The sequence below is a fragment of the Phocoena sinus genome, chromosome 15 (genome assembly GCF_008692025.1).
Source record: "Phocoena sinus isolate mPhoSin1 chromosome 15, mPhoSin1.pri, whole genome shotgun sequence".
NCBI classification, from domain to species: Eukaryota; Metazoa; Chordata; class Mammalia; order Artiodactyla; family Phocoenidae; genus Phocoena; species Phocoena sinus.
In genome coordinates this window covers 18,789,985-18,810,592 of record NC_045777.1, presented here as the reverse complement: position 1 = coordinate 18,810,592, position 20,608 = coordinate 18,789,985, and the positions used below count along the sequence as shown (strand labels likewise).

General features: G+C 42.2%; 1 protein-coding gene and 1 non-coding gene across 5 annotated transcripts in view; both read right to left on the bottom strand.

The window, feature by feature from the left end:
* The window catches only part of ZHX3 (zinc fingers and homeoboxes 3), a 123,564-nt gene that overhangs the window by 88,255 nt on the left and 14,701 nt on the right, over nucleotides 1–20,608 (bottom strand). The gene's annotated exons all lie outside the window — the stretch shown is intronic.
* Nucleotides 15,633–15,739, bottom strand: LOC116741058. The gene has a single exon (XR_004346033.1). It is a non-coding gene; the product is annotated as a U6 spliceosomal RNA (small nuclear RNA).

The following is a 20,608-nucleotide window of genomic DNA, read 5'->3' as shown; positions in this document are numbered from 1 at the left end:
GGACCCACAACGGGGGTATCCTTGAGAGGCACCGGATTTTCATTTCTATGCGGTAACAGGGTCTATCTGGATCTTCTCACACTTTGGAGGGGCTCCTGCACAATTACTGCTGCGGTCCCAGAGGCGACGTTATGACTACAAAGGATTTAGCTTCCTCAGGAGGCATTCCCAACCTTGGGTCCTTCCTCGAGGAGGCCATAAGACCTGTCTGGGAGAGACAAAAACGAACCACTGATTGGGGGGGACATGCGTATGATAACCCAATTCTTGATTGGCCCGAAATAATACACAGCATCTTTAGAGGGCTCTTTTGGTTTGCAGGCATACCCCTCTTAGAGAGGAGTGTTCTCAATTTCACCATCATGGTCCAGGAATCTTGGAAGGCTTCGGTAGCAGCCACTGAGGAACAGCAGTCAGCCCTAGGCTCTCTGGTCAAGGTGGTTTTACAAAATAGAAGGGCCCTTAATGTTGTAACAGCTGAGCGGGGGGGATGTCTGTGCCCTACTAAATGGAACATGCTGCTTCTATATTAATACCTCTGGCCAGGGTGAAGAAGACCTTCAGATTCTAAATAAAAACATCAAATTAATAGAAGATTTAAAAAAGAGAGCAGGACAGGGCCCCAGCTGGCTTTCCAGCCTCCTCTCCTCTATGGGGATCCAGATATGGACGTGGCTATTGCCCTTGTTGGGACCATTAATCCTGATAGCCCGTGTTTTGTTGTTTGGCCCCTGCATTATTTTTTTTAATTAATTTATTTATTTTGGCTGTGTTGGGTCTTCATTGCTGTGCACGGGCTTTCTCTAGATGTGGTGAGCAGAGGCTACTCTTCACTGCAGTGTGCGGGCCTCTCATTGTCCTGGCTTCTCTTGTTGCGGAGCACGGACTCTAGGCATGCAGGCTTCAGTAGTTGTGGCACGTGGGCTCAGTAGTTGTGGCTCGTGGGTTCTAGAGCACAGGCTCAGTAGTTGTGGCGCACGGGCTTAGTTGTTCCGTGGCACGTGGGACCTTCCCAGGCCAGGGCTCGAACCTGTGTCCCTTGCATTGGCAGGCAGATTCTTAATCACTGCACCACCAGGGAAGTCCAGCCCCTACATTATTAACACATTATCTAAGTTCATCTCCTGACAGGTTCAAAGGATTCAATTCCAGATGGTGCTACAACAAGGGTACCAGCCATTTGGCACATGGACTACATTGGAACAAGCCGTCTTATCATTCCATGGGCTCTCATCTCCCTCCATAAATATACCCTGACAGAGAGCAGGCATCAGGAACCCAGGACCCCTACGACGCCCCCACCCAGAAGGAAGTAGCCAGAGAGATCGTCACCCCTTCTCCTTACAAAAAGGGTTCCCAAACACCTGAGAAGGAGCTAGGCAGGTAGGTAGACATGAGCAGGGTATCCAGTAGGGCCAAAGAATTGGCCCTGTAAATAAAGAGAGGGGGGAATGAGGTGTGCTCCATGGACAAATAACAAGATAAACTCAAAGGGCCAATACTGTCAGAACAAAGAGTTACAGGACACCTATGGCTCTGTCACAATGTAACCATTGCACAGTCCCAGAGCCCTCCCAAGTAGCATGCCCTGTCCCTTTCCCATCCCATATAAGGAAAGACATTTGCCCCGTTTTTCTCCCGCTCAGCACACTGAAAGTATACATACTCTGCCCAGTCAGCAGATGACTTGCAGGTTCCCTGGCTATAAAAACAGACAAGCAACCCATGCTCATTGTCGACTTTCCCTGGCTACCAGGAAGTCAGCCCGCTGTTCTTGCAGCGACCCTTCTCTTTAACAAAACGCTATCTTCCTTACATTCTGCCTCGTGTCTGGAAATTCTTTTCCGACCGTGCTCAGACCATGACACATATGACCCAGCAATTACACCTCTGGGTACTTATCCCAAGAAAACGGAAACATAACTCAAAAAGACATATGCACCCCCATACACAGGACACTTAGGAAACCACCTAAGTGTCCATCGATGGATGAATGGATAAAGAAAATGTGGTATCTTTATATAATGGAATATTATCCAGCCATAAAAAAGAATGAAACCTTGCCATTTGTGACCACATGGATGGACCTTAAAGGCATTGTGCTAAGTGAAATAAATCAAAGAAAGACAAATACCGTTTGATCTCACTTATATGCAGAATCTAAAACAACAATAACAACACCAAGCTCACAGATACAGAGGACAGACTGGTGGTTGCCAGAGGCAAGGGGTGGGGGGCGGTTGGTGAAACTGGTGAAGGGGGTCAAAAAGTACAGATTTCCAGCTGCAGAATAAACAAATCATGGGTGTACTTATTTACTTATAAAACAGATAAGTACATCGTGGTGACTATGTTAATAGTTGCACATTTGAAATTTGCTAAGAGAGTAGATCTTAAAAGTCCTAATCACAAGAAAAAAACAACTTTTGTAACTATATATGACGATGGATATTAACTAGGCTTCTTGTGGTGCTCATTTCACACTGTACACACATATCAAATCATTATACTGCACACGTGAAACTCCTGAAACATAATGTTATATGTCAATTATATCTCAAAAAAATTAAAATATCAGTTGCCTAGGCCCCACCTCAATCCAATTAAACTAGCATTTATAGAGGGAATGAGGAGCTAGGCATTTGTATTTAAATGCTCTCCAGATAATTTAATGCACCCTTAGGACTGAAAACCTCTGACCTGGATCCTTATTTAGAAATGTGAACAGAAAACTAACCAAGGGGACTTCCCTGGTGGTGCAGTGGTTAAGAATCCGCCTGCCAATGCAGGGGACACGAGTTCAAGCCCTGGTCCGGGAAGATCCCACATGCCTCGGAGCAACTAAGCCCACGTGCCACAACTACTGAGTCTGCGCTCTAGAGCCCGCGAGCCACAACTACTGAGCCCGTGTGCCACAGCTACTGAAGCCTGTGTGCCTAGAGCCCATGCTCTGCAACAAGAGAAGCCACCGCAATGAGAAGCCCGCGCACCGCAACAAAGAGTAGCCCTCCTCACCGCAACTAGAGAAAGCCCGTGTGCAGCAACAAAGACCTAAGGCAGCCAAAAATAAATAAATAAATTTACAAAAAAGAAAGAAAACTAACTAAGAATAAAACACTAAGAAAAACAATAGATTGAAAGGAGGTACCAAATTGAATAGAGGAACCAAGCCCAAAGGAAACAGGGTTAACAAAGGAAACAAAATAATTTTAGTGTTCTCTGAAAGATCTATAAAGATACCCTTTCAAAGATAAGATACTAAGGCGCGGAAAAGCACTACTATAAGTTACCAGTGGAGAATAAGGAAACAAAACTACAAAAAAAATCATTTTTTAAATCCCTCAACAGCAAATCCCTGTATAGAAAAACAAGCATGATCAAAGATGGAAGGCGTGATCTGGAAGGCTGAACTGATAAATTCTCCCAAACCAAGGGATAAGAAATATGGGGGGGGGGGGATAAATCTAGATGATCCAATGTATATCTAATATACATCTAGTTTTTTCAAAGGGAGAGGATGGAGGGGAAAAAATATCAAAGGAAGAGCAGGAGCAAATTTCTCTAAGTTGAAAAGGGACCTGAGTGCGAGGTTGAAAGGGTCTGCCAACGGTTTATAACAACACTGAAAAAAGAAACACCTAAATACAACTTGGTGAAATTTTTAAACTGCAAAAATAAAGAGACCCTGACAATCTAAGGTGGGGAAGGATGGCGGGGGTACGAACTATAACAAAAGGAAAAGTGGATCTGCATCAGACTTCTCATCTATAACACCAGATGCTAAAACACAAATGAAACAATTTCTACAAACTTTTGAAGGAAAAAAGTCATTTTAAACTTAGAACCCTAGATCCCCCTAAGACCATCATTTAAGTATGAAGGCAAAATGAAGATATTTGGGGGTGTGCAAGAGCTCCATGAAGTTCACCACCCATGCATTTTGGAAGGGAAAGAAGTATAAGAGACATACTTAAAGTATAAGCTTATAAAGTATAAGACTTATACTCAAAGTTGTACCTTAGCAAAATTTAATTTAAATTTAAGAAATAAAAGTCAAATTGAGATACAAGAAGCAGTGTTGATCAAAGAAATAAGTAAAACTTATAGTTAAATCTCAACAATTATTGCTCAAATATAATGTGAAGTACAATGCAACTGCTAATAAGAATTCTTGAAAGAGCGCAGGTATAATATAGAAAATTAATCAGAAACTTTGAAAAAAAATCTGGGAACCAAAGGAGTAGGAAAAAAGAAGCAGACATAGGTTAAAGTCTTTTCTTATTTATGGAGGAAACATAAATGCTACTTAATTTTGATGCCTACAGAGAAAGTTGGGCTCAAATAAAAGGATAACCTGGCTCCAGGAACTGGACGGATGGTGCCAAACATAGGTGAGAGGGTTCAAAATAACGTTAGCGAGTCCAAGGCCATGTCATGCAGCCTTGCAGACCAAACGGGCGATTTAAAAATTTTATCCTAAGTGCAATGGGAAGCCATTTAAGAGTTTTAAGCAGGGGAGTAAATCCACACTTGATTTATGTTTCCAAAAAGATCACTCTGGTTAAAGTATAGAATGCATGGGAGAGAGACAAGAGAGGGAGCCGAAAAGGAAGGCAGAAGGCCACTGCAGAAGTCCCAGACGGTGATGACAGTGACCCACATTAGGGCGCTGGCAATGGAGGTGGGCTTTCTGTGTGTTGGAAGTGGGATCTGCAGGCCTTTTGGTGGAGTGGGCACGAGGGACAGAGTGGTTAAGCATGACTCCCAGGTTTCTGACTTTACCACGAAGTCTGCAAAGGTACTATTTTACCAAGATGGGGAAGACCAGAGATCAGCAAGTTGTCAAAGAAATACTAAATATTTTCAGTGATTTTGCTCTGGATCTTGTGGTAATACTGCAGACACTAAGGGCAATCACAGTTATCTTCTCATCCTCCCTGCCAAGTAACAGTCTTCCTCAAGCACCTATTTTATGCATCTTAAACACTGTGGAGGCAATGCCGCAGAGATCCATTAGACACATTTAGGTGCCTCTAACGAGGTCACCTCTAAATGATGGCCAAGCATCAACGCTAGAAACTTAGGCCCATTGCATGCAGTAAAACTGGGCAAATAAGGAACCTAATAAAATCTACAGTGTCTCTGTGACTAACTTCTCACTAACGTTCCCTAAAGATGATTATTCTGATCAGCTAGAGATTGGTACAAGTAATAACACCCACGATTCAGTGCCTCACCAGAGATACGTCACAACTCTTTAGGTATCCCGTGTGTGTGTGCGCGCACGTGTGCGCACACATATGCATGTGTTCACACGCCAATGATTTTCTATACCCTGGAAGTGAGATATTTCCCCTAACCTGCATCGGTCCAGCTGTAACAGAGCTTCGGAAAGTCCATAATATGGAGCTCCAGCTATCCACTAACTATGCAATTGAATGACTTCCTATAAAGGCAAGGTTGCCCACCACTAAGGGCAAAGGCAAGTACATCTCCTGGGGAGGCAGTGAATGAATATTAATACAACTCATCTATGGTCACTGTGAGTCAAAGATACACAAGAGGAATCGCGTTCTCCAATCTCCAACCTAGACGCTGTTCAGAACATAGCTTCTCTTAGGAACAGTACATGGAAAGTCATTGAAAAGTCTTGGGTGGGAAAAGGGTGAGGAGAGAGGTAAAGGGACAAATTTTGTTCTCTATACTCATGTATTTTTTGGCTGTTACAAGTTTGTGAATTACTTATCCAAATCTAAAAAGAAAAAAAAGGAAAGGTTATTACATGAAAACCTCCATTTCTCAAACCTCTGTAATAGAAGAAAGTTTCCCCAAAGTAACAAGAAAATTGTACTTGCTTCATAATGTTACAATTACCGAATAAGGAATGCCCTGGTGGCACAGTGGTTAAGAATCTGCCTGCCAATGCAGGGGAAACGGATTCGATCCCTGGTCTGGGAAGATCCCACATGCCGTGGAGCAACTAAGCCCAGGAGCCACAACTACTGAAGCCCGTGCACCGCAACAAAGAGTAGCCCCCGCTCGCCTCAACTAGAGAAAGCCGGTGTGCAGCAACGAAGACCCAACGCAGCCAAAAATAAAAAAAAAAAAAAAAAAAAAGCAATGCTTATTACATAGTTACTTCAAAAGGAACACAGCTGTACATCAAATAACTGAATTCATAAACATCTACTTGGTACTTTACAAGGCACCAAGCATCATGCCATGCTAGACTCTCTTCTCTCAGACCACTCATTTTCCCTTGCTGACCTCTGCTCCAATTGTTTCAAATTCCACCTTCCATGCCAACAATCCCCAAAGCCAGTTTTCCCTCAACTACAGAGCCAGCTGTGCATCAGATATCTGCTCTCAGATGGCCCACTACCTCCCGTGTTCAACATGTCCCAAGCCAGAATCATCATCTCCCTCAGACCTGATCCATTTCCTTTATTTCACATTCGACTGCAACTTTAGGGCCACTCATTCATGAACTCTCCATGATGGTAGTTGCTTTTTGCTTGGTGCTATCATATCTTTTGCCTAGAAGAGTGACTGGTACACAATAGACACTTAATAAATATTAGCTAATTTAAAACATGGTTAAAACCATGTGCTATAATGGTAATTACAAGTTTAGAAAACTAAAAAGATCCTAGGATGTTTCTCTAGCCAGTGCCAGAGTTTACTGGAAGGGCTACAAACTGGAGGTCCAGAGGCAGAAACTGGACTGTGGAAGACAAGTCTTAGTTGGCCAGATGATACTTGGAAAAACAATTGTACTTACATAGGGCCCAAAAGCTTCCCATAGGTAACTACCACTCCTGTCTTATGAAGACAAATTCCCACCTTTATTTATTTTTTTAATCTTTTCTTTTTTTTTAATTTATTTATTTTTATTTATTTATTTTTGGCTGCATTGGGTCTTCGTTGCTGTGCGCAGGCTTCTCAATGTCATGGCTTCTCTTGTTGCAGAGCACGGGCTCTAGGCGCGCAGACCTCAGCAGTTGTGGCGCACGGGCTTAGCTGCTCCGCGGCTTGTGGGATCTTCCCAGACCAGGGCTCAAAACCCGTGTCCCCTGCATTGGCAGGCGGATTCTTAACCACTGCACCACCAGGGAAGTCCCCCCGCCTTTCTATTATATGCCCATGACCCCTGGTCTATAGTTAAACATTCTCCATCAGCAGAGGTGTTGGACGTAGGCTTGAAGGCATTTCTGCACTATAAGGGTGACTATCCTAAATTATCTTTAAAGCTCCTCTGAATTTTGGGACTCCATAATTATGTTTATTTATATATGTTACTTATGTATTTATTTGCAATTATTTAACATTAAGGTGTTAAAATTGAATAAACACAAATATTTGGAAAGTTTTAAGAAATCAACACACTTTTTAGACATGCTAACCAATGGAACCTAACAGAGTCTTTTTTTTTTTTTTTTTCAAAGAACCCAGGAATAATTTTAATACTAAACATATGTTGAAAACACTGCAGGTATCTAAATCCAAAAGATCCATCACGTATCACCACAACAAACTTGGCAGGTTCTTCACAAACTTAGATACCATTCTTTAGGGATTAGACTCTGTCTCCATTAACCTGAATCAATCTCAATCCTGGAAATCAGTCAGTCCATTCAAACAGTTGTGTCTCATTTCAGGAGGTGGTGGTATAGACAGGAGTAAATGCCCGCTTCTTAGGTCTCTGTATGATGTGAGTAATCCTGCATTTACTAAGGGGCATTTTCAGTCCATTGGCCTGGTCTCAAAGTTATTCACATGATGGCATCATGGAGCATTCTTACTTATAGCTGATTGCAAACACTTTCAGGGAAGAATCATGAGTAAAACACAACTGTCTTCCTCTCTTGACAGAGCACTATAGACAGAGATCTGGGAGGGCTGACTTTAGTAAGAATTCTTATTTATTTTTCATTGACTTTTGTCAGTTTTCACAAGATCCCATCTGCAGCTTCCAGAGCAAGTGGGGTGCCCCAGCCATCCCTTCATAGTCACCAGAAACGGTAGGGGAGAAAAAATATCTTTTTCCTCTACCGTTCTAAGTTCCCAGCTGGGTCTCCGGGCTCCGTGTCCCGCGGCACAGGGCGGTGGTGGGGCCGGGAGGCATCCACTGAGGAGATGAGTGCCTGGGACTCTCCAGCTCCAATCCAGACCCGAAGCCGGACAAATACTCTTGAATGCATGACCAAGAATTATTTTCAATCATCACCAGGCTACTGGTGAGTGATAATTTAGTTTCAATTGTGTTGTTTAATGTAACTGTGCTTCCAATTTCAAGTTCATGAATGACTCCAAAGTCACAGTCAAGCAGAGAAGAGATAAAGGAGCTCCTTGTCTTATTCCAAATTTGAATTTAAAGGTCTGGTTACATCACTGCACAGATACAGATCAGTGTCTCCCTCAGTACAACTCATTTATTCATAAAGAAGGCATCTGTCTTCCTTTGGAATAACATATCATGGATGTATTGGATATATCTACAAAATATTCCAAAATTTGCATTTTTCTCTTCAGCTGTTTTAATAATGTCAATTCGTGCTGTCACATTTTTGATACAATCCAAGCTGATGAAAGCTTTTTGCCCCTTAGATTACAAATGCCATGGGGAAATGACCCCATCTTACTTGTTCACTGCTATTATCCTAGTGTCTAGCAGTAGCTGACAAACAGTAGGGGGTCAATTAAAGTCTGTTGAATAAATAAATTTAATTATGTAAGTATTCACCTTTATCTTAGGCCTAATTTTAGCAAAAAGACACCTATAGACTAAAAATTAGTAAAAAGAAGTCCAAACACATTTTGAGGCACAGGCAACACTGGAATACATAAGGTTTCAAGATGACCAGTTTGAAAGGAAAGCACTCGTATGTTTGACAAAGTTCTGTTCTGGTTGTTGGAAAATCTGCTAAATCTGTGGTCACAATTTTGAATGTTATTAAGCTACTAAAACTCTACAGCCTTCCTTTAGAAAGACTGGTAAGTCTAAAAAGAAGTAAAGGATAAATAGCAGCTTGCTTTGTTGAATGCTGATTACATACCAGATACTGTGCTTGGCACCTCACACACTTATTTCATCTAATCCTCACCAATACCCTATAAAACAGATTCTCATTTCCTCCCTGTTATTGATGAGGAATCAGACACAGAGAGGCCAAGGGACCTGTCTTATGTCACACAGTGGCAAGGCAGGAATTTCAACCCAGACTATGGCTTTTAACCACTTGGCTACCTTGGCAGAGGCAATGTTACACTGATCATAAAATTACCAGGGCAGCTATGAGGTCCAAAGGAGCACATGGAAAAGAGATTACAGGCACTCAGTAAATACTACTTACCATCTCCCTTCCTGGTTCTCGTCTCCCACTTTGTGAGTCTAGGGGCCTCCCATCCTGGCTCCTTAGGCAATGCTCCCTAAGTTGTAATTTGGGAAGACAAGCAGTGACCCGATAATTTGTTTCCTCCCTGCCTACAAATTTGGGGAGCTTTTGGAGATTTTAAACAAATTGTGGTATTGTTTGATGCAGGCCACTGAAAAGGAAGTAGACATGTTACAAATAATTGGGGAAGTTAAATACACCACCTCGGGTCACACGGTAAGTGGTAGAACTGAGATTTGAACCCAGGCTTCTTTTCCCCCATGTAGTGCTCCTTCTATTACTGAAAGGGGAGTCACGTAACCTCAAGGTGGGCTACCCACATGAAAAAGGGAAGAGAAAAGAATATACATAAAACTTTAAGAATGTGTGGAAGTCGATGAGAAATGCTGCCAGAGAAAAGCAAATCCAGAATAATACAATTGATTTTGCAGAAGGAGGGTTACAGAAGTGTCTGTAAATTGGTACTGTACTAAACCAAGTTAGTACAGATTTGGAAAAGATGGCTGGATCAATTTTTAAAATATCCTCTCTTCTAACCAAAGATGCAATAATTATGATAAAAAATGACTACATTTGTCTTTGTTACTAATTTAGCAAGCACAGAGCATGAGCATTGTATGAAAGCAGTGGTTATGTGAAAACAATAAAAGATAGATTAAGAAATATATCTTCTAAACCTACAACGATTTTTATATGGGCCATTAACTAAAGCATGAATCTAAAAAAAAAGACATTTTTGAGCAATAAGGAAAATTTTAGTGTACAGATTAGTAGATGATATTAAAGAACTTATTGATATTTTTAGCTACGTTAATGGCACTATAGTTATAGGTTTTTTAAAGTACTATTATTCAATCATTGTTAATGCATTCAAGTCACTACTTTTCAACTTGGATTAAATATGGGCATTATTGCTTAATTTTCACTGAAAATAAAGCAGTCTAATTATTGTCAATATCAAAGCTTTACTTTTGTTGCTACTGTCTTTCTCCTGTGGTTGGGATTTCCTAATTTAATGTCTAGTCACAGGACTCAACTTTTAGGACATGTTTGAAAGACACTGTCTTTAGTACTCAGGAGTCAAAATTATCTAAACACATTAATCAACAGTGGTTGAAGTGATCAACTCATTGAGACTAATAATACTTTCTTTTTTCAATCAGAGTTAGTCAAATTGTGTTTTATCTATTTGGAATGAAAACTTACTTATATTACATTTACTTAATTAAATTGTGGACATACCATAAAAGCTTCAATTATGCACTGAAATAGGTTCAGAATGTTTAGTAAATGACAAGTTGGAGATTAACATTGAATTTATCCAGAAAAGCCAGAAGTCCACCACTTGGTGCTGGCAATGTTCTCTGTTTCTTGATCTGGGTGCTCATTATATAGGCCTATTCAGTTTGTGAAAATTCACCAGCCTCTATACTTATGTTCATTTTTATGTATATTAGACTTCAATTTAAAAAGTTTTACAAAATTTCTCTGTTATGTTACATACTGAAGTATCACAGATGAAATGACAGGCTATCTGGAATTTGCTTTAAAAGACTAGAAGATGGGGTGGCGGGGGCGGGGGGGAAGACCATGTATGCTAGTGGGTGGGGAAGCGGATGAAGAGGGGTGAGAAATAAATGAAGAAACAAGATTAGAAAGATGCTGACATTGTTGAGATTATATGATGGGTGCATGGAGGTTCATAATACATATTTGAAAATTACTATAATAAAAGAATTGTTAAAGGGAAGGCATAATTGCTGCTGCACCTGTGCTTGCATGTGAGCTGCTGAAAGAACAAAGAGACATCTGACTGATCTTGGAAAACCATTACAGAAAGGGAGGAAATTAATGGGTGAACTACAGCAGCAACTACAGGTCGCTCCGTACCTGTCTCCCACAGGCTCAAATGACAAACTCAGGGCTAAGGGGCTTTAAGAACCCAGAGAGAGAGGGTTTTTTGATATTCAGTGAGCTACATACCTTCCATGGTGGTGGCCACACCTATTATTTTCAAAAAAGGAAAAGGGGGGAGGGATAAATTGGGAATTTGGGATTAACAGATTCACACTACTATATATAAAACAGATAAACAACAAGGACTTATTGTACAGCACAGTGAACTATATACACACACACACACACACACACACATAACGGAATCACTTTGCTGTACACCTGAAACACTGTACATCACCTATATTCCAATCAAAAAATAAATAATAAAATTAAATCAAAATTTCTTCTGTTTCCATTGGGGGAAAAAAAAAGGAAAAGGTGACCAGGTCACAATAAGCTCTACAAAATAAGTAAGTGTCGATATTTTTTCTCTCTACATTTTGACATAATAATCATTCCTTGAACTGACCAAAAAAGTCTTGGCCACAGTGTTACCTGCCTTGTACAAAGGGCAAAAGAAAAGTACCTGTCCCCTGAGCTAAGAGAGAGAAAGCTTGGAGAAAGAGGGGGTCAGGTGCTCATGACCTCCCTGCCTTGTGTTCTACAGACTCACTTGCTAAATCTGTTACTGAAAGGCTGCCAGCTACATGAGGATATTTCAGCTTAGGAATGTAATTTCAACAATGCATCCATTTTCTCCAAATTCCAATAGAGTAAAAAAATTTGGATGCTCCATAATATTTCTTATAAAAGAATTTTATCAGGAACACTGTATCTTATAAACAATGTTTAAAAAACGAAATATCCATTTAGTTTCTCTTCTGGTAACTTTCTGGTATATGAAGGTATACCATAACCATGAAAAAATTTTTAAAGTGCTCAGTTTACATGAGCACTTTTATCAAATGTCCAGATGACGAGAAACTTGAAAAGATACCAAATATGTTGGATCACGGCTAGTCAGGCTGGAATAAAGGGTCCAACCAAACATGCACAGAGAGGTACATACCACTTGGAAGCTGGCGAAAGAGCATCCCTCTTGTTTTCTTTATTTACTTAGTGAGGTAGGAGATGAACCTCTGAGTATTTGGGGTCAAGTATCTGTATCAGAGAGCATCTTCTGGGGGCTCTGATGGGCACAGCACAGCTATCGAAACACTGAAGGATTTTTTTCTCATGAACAACTCTTTCCCAAAACTGGGCCTTTCTACTCAAAGTATGACCTGATAGACCTGCAGCATCAGCATCACCTGGCAACTTGTGAGAAAGACGGAATCTCAGGGTGCACCCAGACCTACTGAATCAGACTCTGCATTTTAACCAGACCCCCAGGTGATCTGTGTGCACATCACAGTTCGAAAAAAGCATGGGATTAGGGGATTACTGTCAATGTGGAGGGAGGTTTCCAGAGCTCTTCCATGGGCCTCCCCTCTTCCTCACTTTTACTAATGACTCACATGAAGATACTGAAGAGCCTTCATCAAATCCCAAGTGACACTAATCGAGAAGGAAACACTCAATTGCACAAGCACCTCCTGGAGCAGGCCGGGCTTGACAGCAGATCACGCGAAAAGATGTAAGCAACCAGCAATTTGCTGAAGAAAAAAAAAGTAGTGCACACTTGACTGTATTACTGCAAATCAGACCACTTCTGGAGAACAGGCTGCAGATCTGGCCACATATTCTAAGTGAGACTGAGAGCAAACCGTGGTCAAAGACAATGGTGAGAACCCGACTGGGAGGGAAAGGGATCCGGAGAGTGTTCCATGAGGAATGGCTGACCTAGAGGACATTAAACCCAAAGAGGAGGCGACTAAGTGGGGACATCATGGCTGCATTCACACATTTAAAGGACCGTCTCAAGACATTTCATTCTGCAAATGTGATTTTGAGACTCTGCTATGTGCCAGGCACTATGCCAGGAGCTAAGGACAGAGCAAAAACCAGAACTGCTCTCTGATTTTCTAAAGCTTCCCGACTAGAGGAAGAAACTTGTCTGTTGTTCCAGAAAGCAGAACTGTGGCAGACGGAAGGCAAGTGGAAGGGCAAGGGCACCATACAAGGAAGCCCCTCTGGCCAGGGGGCTCCACCTTCATAAAGAGGGCACAGATGAAAGTGGCCTGGCCCCCCTGGGCTGAGCAGAATGGGTTAGGGAGGGGATGCATGCTTCCCGGGGAGTAGCCCAGGGGACTGCCGGGCCAATGCTATATTCCAGGGATGCAGGATAACCGGGGCCAATATCATTAATCAAATACAAAATTTGTTCAGAATTACACTATATTCAATTTAGCCAAGAACAAATTTTTTAAAACTTAATCACAACTTAGGGTTTCAGCTAAATTTTGTATGTAAATGTAAATGGTGTCTAATTTCTCTTTTAGCAGTTTTTTAAACCTAGGATTTAATAAAACTCCATATTAACATTTTAAGCAACAACTCTGCTTAATGACTCATTTTAACTGTAATCTTACTTCTCTCAGTGACCCTTTAGAACTACTCTACTTAATGTCCCTTGATATACCTTCAGAGTCACTCATCCCACTGCGGAGAAATTATCCTAAAAAAATAACAATTCCTTTCCCTCTGCCACAAAGAACAAAAGAGGGAGGGGATGGGGAAACTAGATGCATGGAGATTCAAATGAACAACGTTTATAAAGAAAAATAGTAAATAAACCACTTAAATGTTCAATAAAACCGCCAATCTTTTTATGGCATGAAGCAGGGGAAATAAACAATATCTAACAATAGGAGAATGTTTAAGGTGAATTGAAAAACTATTTTAAATAATCATGAAGGTTATATAGCAACATGGAAATACACACCTAATGACAAGAAAACAACATAAACTTGCACAATTCTAGCCATGTAAAATCTATGCATGCATGTAATGAAAACTAGAAAAAAAAAGAAAAATTTAAAGTTTATTTTCTAGGTTGTTAGAATTTCTCTTTTTTAAATTTAAAATTTCAATTTCACTGTTGACTGTTCAATAAATAATTTTACAATGAATGTATCAGGAATCAAAATAATTTTAACTTATAAGTGTAATAATTTGTGTATCAGCAAGAAATGAAGTCACAAAGGTGACACACAGTTGGAGCTTAATGTTCAATTGGTTCTTTGTCTTTTATAAAGCTATTTTTCATAAACAACTAAAAGTAAAAGAAAATGAGATTCATGTTATGAACGGTGCTTAACATTCATGGAAAGTAAAAAGGACTTTGTACAGCAGCTGCGCATGAACTTTGGGTAAAAGCAAAACTAAATTTCTGGATTCTATTTTGCTTTTCACCTTATTTGATCTCAGTTAACATCGTTCATGCCAAGTTGAATTTTTTTCCTCCTCTTTCCCCTTCTCTTCAAGTTCACAGATGTGAAGGAAAAAAAAAAAAAATACACAGCAGCTCTTTTACAGTTCCCCCCCGGCTCTCCCAGCAATGCCATGAACGGTGGCTTTCTGGAATGGGCTCAGAGAAAGTCAGATGTGAGAGCTATCTGGCTACCATCTGTCACCACGGGGATCACCAGGACTGAATTGACTTAGGGACAAGAGATTTGGGTTCAAGTTTTCCACATCTATAACATATAAATACTTCTACTTACCCCGCAAGGTGATTGGATCAGGAGAAAGTACATAACACGTGGCTATGATAAGAAATGCTTACCTTATCCTTTTTTCCCACCTTGCACTACACACACACACGCACACACGCACGCATGCACACACACAAGTTCTGTCCATCGTGAAGTCACGTGGTCCTTCTGTCTAGTATCTTTCTATTGCTCTCCAGGTGCACTCTCCACCCTTCCCTACCTTGCTCCTGCCCCCGCAGACTGATCTCTATGGATCCCATCAACAAGCCTCTGTGCCCTAGACTTCTAATTGAGTTTGTCCAATGCTGAGTCCCAGAAAGAGGTCAGGGAAGGAAACAGGGGGGTGGGGGCACAGGGCGAGGAAAGGGTGAGGTTAGGAATTCGAATATTCTACTTCTGCCGGCTGTATCCCTCAACCAGAAGTCACTGCTCCTCTCAAGGTGACCTCTTCCAAACGACAATCTCTTCTGGCTTCTGAGGGCAACTCCATCCACTTGTCTCACTGCAGCTAGGGGTGGTATTAGTTCCACCATTACCACAACTCTGGGTTCCTGCTCTGTCCCTTGAGATTTCCTCTACATCCTATCCACACCTCTTTTTTTCTTTTATTTTCTTTTATTATTTTTTTTAACATCTTCATTGGAGTATAATTGCTTCACAATGGTATGTTAGTCTCTGCTTTATAACAAAGTACATCAGTTATACATATACATATGCTCCCATCTCTCTTCCCTCTTGTGTCAAAAATATGGAACGCTTCACGAATTTGCGTGTCATCCTTGTGCAGGGGCCACGCTAATCTTCTCTGTATCGTTCCAATTTTAGTATATGTGCTGCCGAAGCGAGCACCTATCCACACCTCTTTAACTCTCCCATCATTTCCCTAAATTGAGAATACCAGCTTTTCCTGTTGGGACTCTGACTAATAAAGTCCTATCGACAGCATTCCATCTACAGCATTTACCCCTTGAATCACAGGGAGAATGGGCAGTTCCAGAGTTCATCTCAGGCTGAGAGGCACACACAGGCAGGACCTGATGATTCTAAGATACCTGACTGGCAGGACTAGCCTGTGCTCCCCCACTAGGCCTGAAGTAGTCCTACAACTGAGCCCCTCTCCTCAGACCACAGGGGAATTAACATCAGTTCCTAAACCCTTGGGGCCCTGTGAACTGGGGGTGAGATTCTGGGCAGACCTAGATTTTAATTCCTCAGTCCAGGCTCACTTAAAGAGTTCCAGTTTTCATAATTCAAAAACAGCCATGTACCACAATGTTCATTGCAGCTCGATTTACAATAGCCAGGACATGGAAGCAACCTAAGTGTCCACCGACAGATGAATGGATAAAGAAAATGTGGCACATATATACAATGGAATATTACTCAGCCATAAAAAGAAACATAATTGAGTTATTTGTAGTGAAGTGGATGGACCTAGACTGTCATACAGAGTGAAGTAAGTCAGAAAGAGAAAAACAAATACCGCATGCTAACATATATGGAATCTAAAAAAAAAATGGTTCTGAAGAACCTAGGGGCAGGACAGGAATAAAGATGCAGACACAGAGAATGGACTTGGGGAGGGAGAAGGGTAAGCTGGGACGAAGTGAGAGAGTGGCACTGACATATATACACTACCAAATGTAAAACAGGTAGCTAGTGGGAAGCAGCCGCATAGCACAGGGAGATCAGCTCGGTGCTTTGTGACCACCTAGAGGGGTGGGATAGGGAGGGTGGGAGGGACATGCAAGAGGGAGGAGATATGGGGAAAAAAAATAAAAAGTAAATAAAATAAAGAGTTTTATCCCAAGTTTAAAATGGTGTCCAACTCACCAATTTCTTAGGGACTGGGGGAGGGGAAAGAGCAGCTTCCCAAAGTCCCATCCTTCCAACTGTGCCACTGTCTCAAGTGTGGAGTTGGGAAACAGGGCACAAGAACTGACTCTCCAACACCAAATGGGCTATTTTAACCTCTGAAAGAGTGGGAAAAGAACGTGGAGTAAACAGCTCCCTGCTACCCTCATACATTTCTCTCCCTCCCAGGAAAGGAGGACACTAAGGCTCACAGAGGGTGAGTGTGGAAGACAGAGCCAAGACTGATCTGGGTATCAGATCCCTGTATTCAGTCCTGGCTGCTGGTCCAACCTTAACGACAATAACCATACTCTCCCCTTTGGTCTGTGCTAGCCAGCTGCCCAAAGGCAAATCAAAGGTTTAGTCCTAGCCCACCATGACAGCATTAGACTTTTACTGGTTTAAGATGGACTTTTCTTGGCCCTGGAGACACATAACTAAGGACCTCAGTTCTCCTTTCAGCACCCACCATATGCAGAGCACTCTTCTAGGGGCCCTGGTGAGTTGCAAAGAACCACCCAATTCTTTCTTTTTAAAATTTACTTTTTAATTAAGAAGACCAGAGAGCTAAACGTGAGGCACAAGAGAAGGGCATGGTACACAGAGCTTTACCCAGCAGAAAGGTGTCAGAGAGGGAGGATAGTGGCATAGGAGGAGCTCAAGGTCTGGGTCACACTATGATATGTGAAACATGGGCAAGTCCCCACCTTTCTAAGACTCCATTTCTTCACCATTAAAATGAGGTCAGTAACAGTGTCTACTATTAATGATATCATTATTAACCAGGGTCGTTGTGAGTATGAAACTAAATGATATGTGTAACAATCCCTGGCACAGTGGCAGGCATGCTCTGAGGGCACAGTCAATGCCAGCCTTTATTATCAGACCCAACTGGACTTGCTTAAGCCTCCTCTGGCGAGAAATCAAATTCCATGCCTTACTGGTATTTTACCTGCACCCTAGGACTTAAAAGCCTTTGTTTTCTTTTAAGGGAAAGTATATTACAACATTATCAAATGTAACAAAATGCTTTCCTGTTACGTAAGACCACTGAGATAAAAAATAGTCCGTTAAATAGACATTTTAGAACCTCCGCTCAGAGGTGGGTTCCACGAGGGCGGGTTTCAGCTGAGAGTAAGTTTAACAAGAGATGGAGCCACCAGAGAAAGCTAACAAAACCATGGGATGCTCTATTAGGACCACAATATGTAGAAAAAGGAAGGAGGTTATATCTGAAGAAACCAGGAATCCACAGTCTATAAAGAAGGGCTTGGGCAATAAAAGGGAAGATAGCTGTCTTCAAGTACTTAAAGGGTTGAACATGCTGTATGTGGTGGAAGAGACTCACTAAGTGAATCCAAAGGGTCAAAGACTGTAGTTTCCTGTGAGGAAGAATGTTCTCAGGCTAACAGAGAGGTCCCCCACGTAAGAAGGGATCTCACTGGTGGGCACACTGGAAAACCCTGTGTCCTTTCCTATCTGAGCATCTGTAATCCTAATGTCTTGTTTGGACACCAGAAATAAACATAAGTGGGAATCAAAACAGTGGAGTTCGTGTGTGTGCAAGCATTTCTCATCCTGAGAACAGCAAACCCTCAAGAGAGTAATGTGGGGACTCAAACTTAGTCCCTTGTTACACATACTTAGGCATTCTTATTTCATTTGAGAGATGTCTAAATTTAAAAATAAATAACAGGGCTTCCCTGGCGGTGCAGTGGTTGAGAGTCCGCCTGCCGATGCAGGGGACACGGGTTCGTGCCCTGGTCCGGGAAGATCCCACATGCCGCGGAGTGGCTGGGCCCGTGAGCCGTGGCCGGTGAGCCTGCGCGTCTGGAGGCTGGGCTCCGCAACAGGAGAGGCCACAACAGTGAGAGGCCCGCGTACCGCAAAAAAAAATAAATAAAATAAATAAATAAATAAATAACAATCTTACAGTGTTCTTTTCTTAGAAAATAATCAGCCCAACACTACATCCAAAAAACACAAGTACAACCTGCAGCATTATTTTGAGTAACGAAGCTAAGAGTTCCACTTAGTCAAAGGCATCTCTGCTTTTTGCTGTTAGTCTCAGAAAACTAAACACAGGGGAAAAAATTTTAAAAGATTCTAAAAATCCAGCCACTGGGAAGAAAGTGATTCGACATTTTCTTTTCTTTGTTCTACCTGCCAAAAAAGATAAAGTGGGTTTGGAACTGAGAGAAACGACAAAAAGAAAGAAAGGGTAGAAAAAGGCATTTGAAAGAGAAGCATGAGAGTTTAGTGACATTAACCACCCAGAACCTTACTGAAATTCCAGATGTGTGACGTGCACACTTTGCTGTCTCTACCCACCTCTTCTTTTCACCCCTGGTTAGCAGGAGGGAAGGATATAAAGGCAGAAGCGCATCTTTCATTCAGCCCATTTGCTGCCTTTGAAGGCGATCACACTTGAGCCCAGGAGAACGTTAGTGCTCATCACCATAGAGGCAGCTGGAACGTCAAACCCAGAACTGTGGAATCTCAAAACGTGAGGCACCTGTGACAGGTTTCGGGGTGGGTGCGAAGGAGCAGAGAACCAAGTTACCAGGCAATGCCGGTCTTCGGAAGCTCTTCTGAAGCAATTCATATTCTTAAATTCTCAGCTTTTTTTCCTTTCAGAAGATGGAGACAATTACTAATTCTTTGGCACTAAATGAATTCCTTCTGTTCACGGAAGACATTATACCAGACTTCACAGCCCTCAGACCCAGTGAGAAATGAATGATCTACTAAAGGACATACAATCAGGTGTAGATACCTACATTATAAAGTGTGGCTTTCACCTGAATTGGAGAAAGCAATCTTTGTCCTAGATCACAGGGTATTTCGTTGTAATCCTATCCTTCCAGTACTGTTAGACCGGGGAGACTAATAAGTAAGCAGGGTGCTAAGTGCTACCATATCCACTTTATACTCCAGGAGAAGTGGAAATGGAGGAGAAGCGGCACCTAACCCAGCCTGAGGGGTCAGGGAAGGCTTCCTGAAGGTGGGGGGCACCTGACATGAAGATGAAAGGCAAGTAGGCATTGTCCTGATGAAAGCGGGGAGGGCTCTTTCTTTTCCAAGAGGCACAGAGGAAATCCAGGAGGACCAAGGTCAGTAGCCTGGGTAATGCTGTCATTTCAGAACTGGTCTAAGGACTTGGGGACCACAAAGGGGCCAGAGAGACAGAGGGCTAAGGAGAATTTCAAGGCAGGAATGGCTCACAGTGTGACTGGATGCAGCTCAAGCCAGGAGAGGGTCAAAGGCCTGGACTTGGCTAATCATAAAGGGCCTTAAGTGCCCTATGCCCTAGACATTTCAGGAAAGTGGCAGTGACAGAGGCCAGAGCACAGAGGCTGGAGCTGAGGAGGTGAGGAAGTAGAGACGGTGGATAAGCTACTCACAGGAAGCTTGGCTGAGAACAGGGAGGGAGCTAACAGGAAATACAGCATCAAATTTTCTTTGCCAGCCTGAACCTCTGCTCTGAGCTCCAGACTCACTTCCATCTTGAATTCCTTTTCCCTTACCCACCGCATCCAATATACCCCATGACCTCCCTTCCACCCATTCACCATACAACAGCCAGAGTAGTCTTTTTAAGCTATAAATCAGCCCATCTTGCCCCCATGCAAAGTGTACAACGGTTTCCTGCTGCCCTTAGAATAAAATCTCAACCCCCCGGCCATGGCCTGTACATGCTTGTGCGACCTGGGCCCTGTTTACCTCCCCAGCACCTTCTCCCGCACCCTCCCTCCTGCTCAGCATGGACCATGCTGGCCTCTGTTCAGTCCCCAAACCCTCTAAGCACTTTTCTGCCTTAGGATCTTTGCTCAGGCTGCTCCCTCTGCCTGGAATGCTCCTCTC